General features: G+C 32.9%; 1 long non-coding RNA gene across 1 annotated transcript; it reads right to left on the minus strand.

Moving 5' to 3' along the window:
- Window positions 1–703: 703 nt before the first annotated feature.
- LOC134475885 (uncharacterized) lies at window positions 704–10,271 on the minus strand. The gene is made up of 4 exons (XR_010047213.1): window positions 10,000–10,271; window positions 8,075–8,165; window positions 3,962–4,123; window positions 704–818 (listed from the first exon to the last, which is right to left on the minus strand). It is a non-coding gene; the product is annotated as an uncharacterized LOC134475885 (long non-coding RNA).
- Window positions 10,272–11,384: the final 1,113 nt, after the last annotated feature.

Raw genomic sequence — 11,384 nt, forward strand, 5'->3', positions numbered from 1 at the left:
CTCCCTTAGCAGTCCGCGAATGGCGCCGACTCACAGAGAGGATTGCGTCTGGCTCTCTGCAAGTTGGCAGCAGCCTGCACGTGGCGCTGGAATTGTGATATTTTTACACTTTAGCTACAGAGAGAAGTCAATTTACCTTTAATTTTGTTTTGTTTTCCTACTTTTCTCACTTATTTTTTTTTACTTTTCCCTTGTCTCCTTTCCCCCTCCCTCTCCTTCGTTCCTCTCCACATCTGAATATTTTCTTCCTGTTTCACAATACCTATTATACATTTTCATATTTATTTACATTTTCAGTTCCTTGCACCAGAGAAAGAATGTGATATCTACACACGCATGCCCGATTTATTTCACTTAAGTGTATGGTCTCAATGTGTATCAATTTACCTGGAATTTACTTTTAATTTTGGAAGAAATTATATAACTTAAAACATTCTGTGTATACATCAAAGCTGATTAGAAGGATGGCTACTTTTGTAATGTATAAAATCTATGGAGTATTTTCCTAATATGAATCATTTATTATTTTTGCTGATGAGTGGTGTAGCAGACCATCTCACAAAGTTAGTGATGTAAAATGGCTGCCATTTATTTCCCATATTTGGGAAATATTCCCCTATATAGGAAATAAGTGGTCAAGTCATCTGTGCTTTGCTGAGCAAAGTCTTGGCTTAATTTATTCAGGCTCTCTTTAATTCTGTACCTGGGGCTCTGGATAAAGATGGCTTCCTTATGAAAAACATGAATGTGACACTCTGGCTTTCCTCATTATGTCTCTAATATCCTTGCAGAAGATTAACACTGGTGGGTGCTCATACCTGTTATAGGTACAAGAATGAGAAAAGTTAGTCTCCAAAGAAGACAAACAGAAACAGACCCTCCCAACACACACACTTTTTTCATACCTTTAATAATCCTTAACCTAATGGGGGAAAGGAATGACAAGTTATAAAGAGCATGAACAGAGAAAGACTATTACTCAAGAATGTGGAGAACAAAACACTAAATATACTGGATATATTTAGATTGGAGGAACAATGGCCTGGGGAAAGATATGTTTATCTTTAAATGATGCAAACTAAGAGATAAAGCAACAATAAGGAGAAAGGGGAGATTATAAATAACTTAAAAGTTTCAAATATATACCAGATATTTAACATACATATTCATATTTCATCTCTATACTAATCTTATAGAATGACAGTTATCATTCTTGCTTTATGGGTGAATATATGGAAGGTCACAGATATTAAATAAGCTTTGCAAGGTCCTATAAACAAAGTTCATAGAACTAGGGTTTCGTATCAGACTTCCCTGATTTTAACATTATTGTTCTTTATGAAACTCAATCCTACGTTATGAGAATCTAATCAGAACTGAAGCCAATTTTTGGAAGTTCTTTGACAGCCAACTTTATCTTTACATGTGGAAAATCCATTGTAGTAATTGGAAATTTTAAGGCTTGATTCAAGCCCAGTGTGGTGGCACAGGGCTAAAATGTTAGCACTACAGGAGGTTGAGGAAGGAGAAATCATGAGTTCATCCCCAGCCTGAACAACTTAGCAACTTAGTAAGAATCTATCTCAAAATAAAAAGAAATTAATAAAAGTTTGAAAATGTGTTCCGTGAAATGCCTTGAGTTCAGTCTTTACTATCACAAGAAAAGAAAATTAAAAGTGCATGATTTTCACTATGAAGTAATTATTTCTTGCTTCATGAAAGTTGTTAAATAGAATCTGGTTTGTAAACTGGCAAAGTATTAACAAAATATTCCAAACCTCTGACATAGAAGAATCAAGTTGTTATATAGCTCCCTTTGATTTAGATAATGTGATAATAAAAGATTATTATCCTAAAATTGGATCCTAAAATTGGAAAAGCCTTAAATTGTTCCAAGTTCCAGTTCCCAGGATTCATTTTACCATTGAGACATCTTACACCCAGGTAGTTGAAATGACACAAGGTCACAAGTTTATATAGAAACCAAGTCGAAACATAACTCATGTATCTGTTCTCAGAGGACAGAATGGTTGTGAATAATTATTTAGGTCTCTGACACCAGTCAGTAGGTGGATAAGAACTGATTCAGAAAATTAGACCAATCCTGAAGTCAGGATGATGGGAACAGCCTGGAATGCCACATAGGAAAAGGAAAAAAAAAAAAAAAAAACTTTTATGTTGACTTTTGGGTTTGCTGTTAACACCTGAACCAGAATGAATTGTTTTGAAGCTGTAGTAGGAAACCCTCCTGGAGTTGAGTTTCCCCACCACACCAGCCATCGTGGTAATAATATTAGAATATTTAAACACATTTGTAACCCATGGAAGTCTGAAAACACGAAGTTTGAAGTCCATGCCAGAACTCTAAATTCCTTCAAGTAGTAAGAAAGAGGAGCTCGCCCTAGAAATAGTTAGTTCTGAGCAAACTTAGAACACAGAAAAACTCAAGGCCAGGAACTGCATACATGATGTCCTACAAGACAACATGAGTTTAGATGTTCCTTACTGTAAGAAATAAGCTCTGTATAAATCCACATGCAGCTGTATTTTTGCGCCAATTTTTCTTTTCTTTCTAAGAGTTTCTTTTAAAATAAATCACACTTACCTCAATTATACTAAAGAGTAAAAGGATTCTTGCACCTTGGCAAGAATCTTTCTAACAGCAAAGTAAGTTTTTGTCTACTAAAGAAGTGAAACTAAGGGAATTAAAACTGATAGAGACTAATGTCCCCCTAGAAAACTGAATACTTTGTTCAAAGCATTCATGGGGAATTTGTACAAAGCAAAATATTATGTTCTTATTATTTTTGTGCATTTAAGTTTTATGTTTTTGATTGTTTTAGACAAAATAGATAAAAGAAAACAGTTGTTGAATGAGTTTTCCAGGAGCCACATTTTTTTGAAATTTCAGGTAATTTGGATTCATTTTATTTATCTGGTCCTGAAATGTTTAATTGGTATAACAACTTGCAACTTGATATGTAATTTTCAATGCCTTTTTCCAGTTCTAAGCTCTATAATGATTTCATATTTTCATATTATGTATGAGTCAGGTCAGCCTTCTCTAAAACAACAGAATTTATGCTGAGTTGGCCAGTAATAAAGTCAGGAGTTAAATATCAATGCAAACAAATTAAAGTAAACAAACTCCATAACTAATAGAAAAATTCAAAATATCTCAAAATAAATCTAACAAAATTCATAGCAGATGCTTCATAATCAAAAAAGAAGTGAGACATATATGTATGTGCGTGTGTATCTTTTTGAAATTTTAAAAATGAGAAGCTTACATTATACATAATAGTTTTTCTTCTCAACCTTAAAATGCCAAACCTATACACAAATAGACTTGGTATAGAATAGCAGAAAATTAAGGAAGCATAATACAAAGGAAATTGGTATCATTACTAAATCAAACTCATGAAAAAAGAATAATTTTCACATTATTTACCTTCTCTAAATTTTCACCGACAAAAAAATAAAAAATTTGACTAATTTGTTTTTATATGCTTATGAGAAACAAGAGAATGGAAAGCTTTTAAAACATGAACATCTATACAATTCATAATGTTCTCACACAATTATAGCTTAATAAATCAAGACTACTCGGTTAGTGACTGCAAAGAAAAATAAAGTAAAAATAAAAATGAAAACAACAAAATTTTGTGGTTTCATTGGACAAAGAGAATGAATGTGACACAATAGCTCAGCATTTATGTAGCATCCATATTCATTTTAGTTGCCAGTATTTTTACATGTGGTAGAAGTGAGTTCAGTTTTTAATTAGGATGAATTAGTCATCAAGCTGGTTTTTTGAGGCATGTCCTAATCTTCATTCGGTTCTACCCTGTTCGCTTTATTAGCTGCATATTACTACAAGGGTAGAGATACAAGAAAAAGAAAGCACAGTTTTCAATCATCCATGATCTAAATTGTCCAGCCACGGAACTGGTAGCATTACCTCCATGGCAGCTGCTGCACAACCTCTGCCAAAGCTGTTTCGAGAGGCAGAGCCTCCTCGTTAGAGTAAGGGGAAGGGACCACGTTTTCCTTCATCTTCACATGGATGGAGACAGGATTATCCACACTCACCTGCAAGTGGTTTAGTTCTTGCTTGTAAATCCTGCCAAAACCAAAATATGAAAAATATTGGTGTCCCCATTTGAAAATGGAGAGATTATATTTTCTTTCATGAATCTGATTTCTGAAAGGAAAGAGGGAACCCAGGAAGACATTGCAGGATCTTCTGAGAATTGCACCCAATGGCTTTTTGCACTTTTGCTGCTGAACAGATTCTAGCCACAAACATAACATGAAATATTTTCAGATATGTGTGCCAGCATGTTTCTTAAGATATAATCTCTTTTAAGATACCCAGAAGGTAAAGATGAGAAACAAATGATTGGTTTATTATTTGGAAGATATGAAGTCTAGGAAATAAACAGTTTGAATTCTTGAAGAAAATTTAATTAGCATCGGTGTAAAAGCTTGATTTGTGAGTATATGTGGCTACTGTGATAATTTAATTGAGGGTACTCTGTATTCAAATCAACTGCAATCCCAGCACTTGGGAAACTGAGTCAGGACAATCACTGCTGGTTCAAGGTCAATCTGGACTCCATAGTGAGTTCAAGGCCAGCCTAAACTACGGAGTGACACCTTGCCTCAAAACAAAACAAACAGAGTAAAACACAACAAAATAAAAAAACAAAACAAAAAATTGAATCCCTCACAAGGGTCAGTTCCTTACTTTTGTAATATTTCACATTATCTACCTGTGGACACATTAGTGTCTGCCATGGATTACCCAAGGCTAAGAAATCTTTTTTTCTCCTAGGAGAACATCTAGTCTGAATTTGGAAGGAGATTATTGTCATTATATATAAGTTACTGGCAGATGAAGAAACGCTCAGCTGGGTAACATATAAGAAAAAGAAGACTGACTGTCAAATATTCCACTTAAGCATTGTAAGGTTCTAGTCTCAGGTCTTGTTTAAGTAAATAAATTACATTGATTTGATAAGACAAAAATATGATGATATGCCCCTCTGAGGTAGAAGGAGTGGTCAGAGGTTTATATGAAGAGAAATTGTGTACTTTGCATATGAAACACAATTTCAAAAGAAAGTATAGCGGAATTATTATTAAATTACAAAAATGTCAAATACCATCTACTTAAATCCTCAAGACAAACCATAAAAATGTCTTAGAGGGTACATTGCAGCCCACGATCTTTTATGCACACAGAGGGGATATTCATTTATTCAGCAATCATTTAGTAAATGAGTGTCTATTTTAGAGTATAATGTAAATGAGTGCCTATTTTTATGAGCATGGAGAAAATTCATGAATTGTGTTCATTTATGCACTTATTCTTCCATCCAATTTTATAAAAAAGTATTCACATTGACAAGAGAGCATTTCTCTAAGAGAAGAATGTAAAAAAAAAATCTAACAGTTGAAATAAACGTATATTAAGCTGAGTGTTTATGTATGTAGTAGCATTGGTTAACACTTAGAACATATGCAAAAACACACCTGTGTTCAGAGGTTAAGTACACTTATCTGATCAGAATACCGGGAATCAAACTATGTAGTAAGCTATAAGTTCAACTGAAAGTAAATCATGGAAGCTTTTCTAAGTTTAAATAATTTGCATGCAGAACTGTTGAACATTGAAGAATGATGAACAGAAGTTAGACTTGATCAAGATGTTATTTGAGTCGTAGAGATCTCCCTTACATCTGAAATACAGAACCCAAGTTGAAGGAGAAACATATAAAGGAAAGCAGATCAAATATTTCACATGTAACACAACTAGATAAGGTAAATGGGGTTGGACCTAAGGCTTGACAGACAAAAAGGGAGGAGACATAAATCACTACTATCAGAAAGAAAAATAGGATACCATTATACATCCTGAAGCCATTAACAGAACAATAGAGCAATACTATGAAAGGCTTTATACTCATAAATTCAAAAACTTAGAAGTAATACATCAGAGATGAAATTATAACAATTAAAAAATAAAATTCCTAAAAGAAAATTGTTAATAATAAAACCAAGCTCAGATGGTTTAACTGAACAATTCCATCAAACATTTAGAGGAAAAATAGAAAAAGGTTTTATACTAATTCTTCCAGAAAGTAGAAGATGTAAAAATATATTTTAATGCATTTTTGAAGCAAGTTTTGTCCTGAAACCAAAATCAGAAGAGTGAAAAAAAGGAGAAAATTATAACCAATAGCCCTCATGAATATAGATGGAAGCAGCATTATCTTACTAAATCAAATCCAGAAATATATACAATATCTAACCAAATCAAATTCAGAAATATATAAATATTTATACCCATGATCAAGTTGAATTTATTCCAAATATGCAACTTTGATTCAATATTTAAACAGTGTAATTTACCATATCAACAAGCCAAATAAAAAAATGTATATGCTCATATTAATTAATGCAGACAAAGATGTAAAAACATTCAATTTTATTCATATTAAAATATCTTAGCAAACTAGAAAAAAGAGCAATATCCTAACTTGATAAATACTATCTAACAAAAAATCCTACTACCAACCATATATTTGATGGTGTGAGACTGAATGTATTCTCTCCCTAAGTATGAAGAAAAGGCAAAGATATTGGGTTGTATGATTTTATTCAGCATATTAATGAGCATTCTATTCAAGGCACAGTGAAATGAGGATGCATAATATTAAAAATAAAGACATAAAACAGTCACAATGTATCATTTCATTGATCATGTTGAAAATCCAGGATCAACTGAAGATAAAAAATAAAAATCCTCATAATTAAACAAACAGGACAAATCTCTAGAAATAATAAATGGGCTAAGTTAAGTAACAATATAAAAACCAACAAATAAAAGTAAAGGACTAAGTAGTAATAAAAATAAATAGAAAAAATTAAGGGTACTAAAAGACTTACTATCATTCTGAAGAAAATAAAATACATTGTTATAACTTTAGAACATACACATGCTTAACATACTAACATTTATAAAATTCTGGTGAAAAAATCAAAGGTAACTTAAATAAATTGCAAGACAGTACATTTGTGAATTGGAAAACTCAAAGTAGTAAAATACTATGTCTTTCTAAATTCAATCATACATTTGATGCAATTCATATGAGAATTTCAGGGAAAATCTAGACATAGACAGACTAATAGTATTACCTTGAAAACTACATAACTTAAAAAGAATCAAAAATAGTATTTAGAAAGAAAAAAGTGTGAGAAATCCTTCTACTCAGTAGTGATGATTGCAGTTAATCTATAGAAATCAGAAGACTATGGTACTGGTGAAAATAATTGCAGAGATCAGATCTCACATCACTGAGAAATACACTACAATGTTTAATGCCTATGACTTAAAGGAGGGGCAGTTTAATTTGCCTCATGGTTCTAGGAATTCAGTCCATGGTAGACTGTTTCCAAGGAAGAACATCATGGCAGAAGGGAGTAGGTATAGCAAAGGCTGTCAGTATATGCTGTTGGGAAAAGAACGGAAAACAGTGCCATAGTGGAAATGATAAAGGATCAGATACAGACCCCAAGGTCATGTTTCAGTAATCCTCGTAAATGCAACCAGAAGAGTGCTCCATCAATCCTTTGGGGAATTCCTAAATCCACTCAATTTGACACTTCACACTAAATGCTAAAATAACCTTGCATTCTAGTAATAAATCCAAATTGGTTATAGTATGCTTTGTTAGATAATATCTTTGAGGGAATTAGTTCACTTCATGTAAACTATCAAATCTATAGATATAGAGATATTTATATTATTCAGGGTTTTTCTTTTCTTGTTTTAAGTACGAAGTAAAAACGTCTAAGTACTCTATGTGCCAGTATAAAACCAAAACATTCCAAGGAAAAATTTTTCATTGTAGTTGCTGGAACATGTTGGCATCTATGGGCCAAAGGAAAAAAGAATTTCTGCCTAAATTTCTTAAATTACACAAACAGTAACTCAAAATGGACCACAGAAGTCATCGTAGTAGGTAAAACGATATTTCTTTTGTTTTGTTTTAAGACATGGTCTCACCATGTAATTCAGGATGGCCTTGAACTCACAGTGATCCTTTTGCCTCAAGGTCGTAAGTGCTGAGATAATGGTATCTGGTCACCAACCTTGGCTAAAAAAAAAGTAGAAAATATTGAACAGTCTTAGACCTAAATTACAAGTACACTAAACACACACACACACGCATATATATATATATATATATATATATATACATAAATATATATATATACATAAATATATACATATATACATAAATATATATATATGCGTGTGTGTGATATATATATATATATATATGCGTGTGTGTGTGTAAACTAAACTTTGTGAAATTAAAAACTTCTCTTTTACAAAAATACATTTGAATGATAATTGAGAATCTGTAGACTGGGAAAAATATTGGCACACTATCTGACAAAGGACTCAAACCATTAATAAAAAAAAAACCTCAAAATTTAAAAAGTTAAGTAAGAAAATAGAAAAAATGATAAATCATATATTTCATTGTCATAAAAATCTACACATACAACTAAGCACAAAGATATTGAACATTATTGGTCATTTGGAAAATGCAGTTTGATGCACAGCATGGTATCTCTTCAGACATATAAAAATTGATAAAATTTAAAAAGTAAGAAACCAGGGTTGGGGATATAGCTCAGCAGCATAAGTGCCTGCCTGGCAAATACAAGTTCTTGGGTTCAATTTCCAATACAAAGGAAAAAGAAAAGAAAAGAAGAAATAAAACCTAAATACAAGCAAGGACAGTGTAAAACTAAATCACATTTCTGGTAAGAATGTCAAATAATAGTTTGTTGACAATAATGAAATATTTTTAAAATAAAATTCATCATACAATTACTAAAGAAGTCAATAGTTGAATTTCTAGGCTATTGTCTCAGAGAAAGGAAAACATATTCATGTAAATACTAGTAGGCCAGTATTCATAGCAACTTATTCTTAATAGCCCATCAGCAACATTCCAAATATTTTTAACCAGGTAAATGATTAAGCAAATTGCAGTACTTTCATACTGCAGGATAATCCTAGAAAAAAATTCAACACCTTGAATGATTCTTCAGGGAATTATGCTGAATGAAAAGTACTAATCTCAAGTTGTGATATGTTGTCTGCTTCCAATTTCTGTAGCATTCTTGACTTAATGAGATTACAGAGATGCCGAGCACATTAATGATTATCAGAGTTTACTAAAATGAGGACATAGGTAAGTATGGCATAAGAAAACTTCACATGTGATAAAAGTACAAGGAGCTAAATATGCATGTACCTTCTTGTGTGCACAAGCACACACATACACACATACACATAAACAACCATCTAAATACAATAGCAAAAGGTGATTAAAGTCAGTGGTTTACAATAACATTAAATCCTTAAATTGCCGGTTGTATATATATATATATATATATATATATATATATATATATATACACACACACACACACACACACACACACACACACACATGTATATTTGGTAGCGGGAATTGACTCAGGACCTTGTGCTTGCCAGACAGGCACTTATGCCTAGAAACTATATCCCTGACCCTGGTTTTAAAATTTTACTAGAATAATGCAAGATGTTAACTTTGGGGCACATGGGGAAAGGCTATGTGGGATACTTTTGCATTGTTTCTTGAAACTGTATGTAAATCTATAATTATCTCATATGCATGCACAATAGAATATTATTAATTCTTAAAAATGAATAAAATGCATCCAGAGTGCTAATATCAGAGGCAGGTACCACCACATCTAACTGCACTTGGGGTTTCATAGAGTCCCTGAAGGATCCCATCTTGTCTCCGTGCTTCCCTGGAGAACTACTGATGTATAAAGAGGGAAAAGTTAACATTGTTTGTATTGGAAAACACTTATTTTTGTCTGATACTCTAGCAAAAAAGAAAAAAATGACCGTTTCCTTACCTATCACTAGTTTCTTGTATTTCTCACCAACCTGTTGCAAAGAATAAAGAGCTTTACTGAGAAGCAAATTCTTTACTATAAAGAACCTCATAGCTGCACGCTGGAGGTAGGCCCCTCTCGCTCCACTCCTGTCCAGAGCAGCTGGCCATTATCCTTCCTCTCTTCAGCCATTACACAAAGATATAGCTCTATGGGCGTGTAGTATGCAGGAAAAAAATATACAGAGGAAGCTGGCAAATTCCCTTTCCTAACCAACAAATTTATGAATTTGTTTAAAACTCCCAGCAGGCTGCTCCCTTCACAGGAGCAGAATAAGTTAATTGCATTCTGATGTTAAAGTGGGATCTACTGCGGGGCCCGGCCAAGAACAGAGCCTTTTAATATCCTGTGGCGTGGGTATGGAAGGACGTAGTGAAATGAAGAGATTTCTAACTAAAACAGTCAATTGGAGAGCAATTTAATGGTATGTCTTGAAACCATGGGAACTTTCCATACAAGGAAGTTATAACCAAACTATGCCCATCATGCTTCACTGCTTTAGTTCTCAGATTTTCAGGTCAAATACACTATCTGGGAGACGTGTAGGAACTCAGTCATCAAAGGCACTTGGACTGTTTTTCTCAGGTGCATGGAAGAAGTCAGAGTTCTTGAATTTAGCTGAGTTACACCTGCCTGCAAAGTGAGGTGCTTGTTTAGCTCAGGACATAAGTAATTGTGGCTGTGCATCTATCTTAGGTAACATTTATTGAGCTTCTTTGTAAGGTGCTGTGCAAAAGCCTAGAGTTAAAACAAGACTGGTAGGGAATACATGCTGTGAGGAGAGAATCTACAGATGAAAACTGAAATCTGGAAACAGCTTCCCTGCTTCTATAGCCAGGATCTACCAAAAGCCATGCAAAATTTCTGGAACTCATTATTTTATCACAGAATTGAGAAAATAATGGATTCTTAAATATAGAGATTATTGTTTGCAATAATAATTATGAAGTGCTTAGCAACATAGCACACAAGTTTATTTTTTCCTATTATTGTCATCATCAGTATTTATTACATCTTAAGTAAAGTTTAGCTTTTCTATAGAAACTATCAGTGACATTAACCAGAAGCTTTTTGATTTTCAGTTTAGATGTGAAATTCTTTATTTTTAGGGAAAAAAGGAAAATTTTTCATAGTTTCTCATAGTTGTTACCATCAACGTGAAAACATAAAACAGTATTTGTAAGATTTTCATGGAGTTTTACACAAATGATCAGTTACTAAACAACTCACATTTAAATATTCTGAAAAGAACAGTTCAAATGAACTTGGATTAATCTCAAATAGGGAGATTAGCTTTATATTTTTTAACCTTTTTTTTCTATTTTATGGTCAGAACCATCTTCCAC

The sequence above is a fragment of the Cavia porcellus genome, unplaced genomic scaffold (genome assembly GCF_034190915.1).
Source record: "Cavia porcellus strain 051 isolate PalLab524CR breed Dunkin Hartley unplaced genomic scaffold, mCavPor4.1 scaffold_5, whole genome shotgun sequence".
Taxonomy (NCBI): Eukaryota; Metazoa; Chordata; class Mammalia; order Rodentia; family Caviidae; genus Cavia; species Cavia porcellus.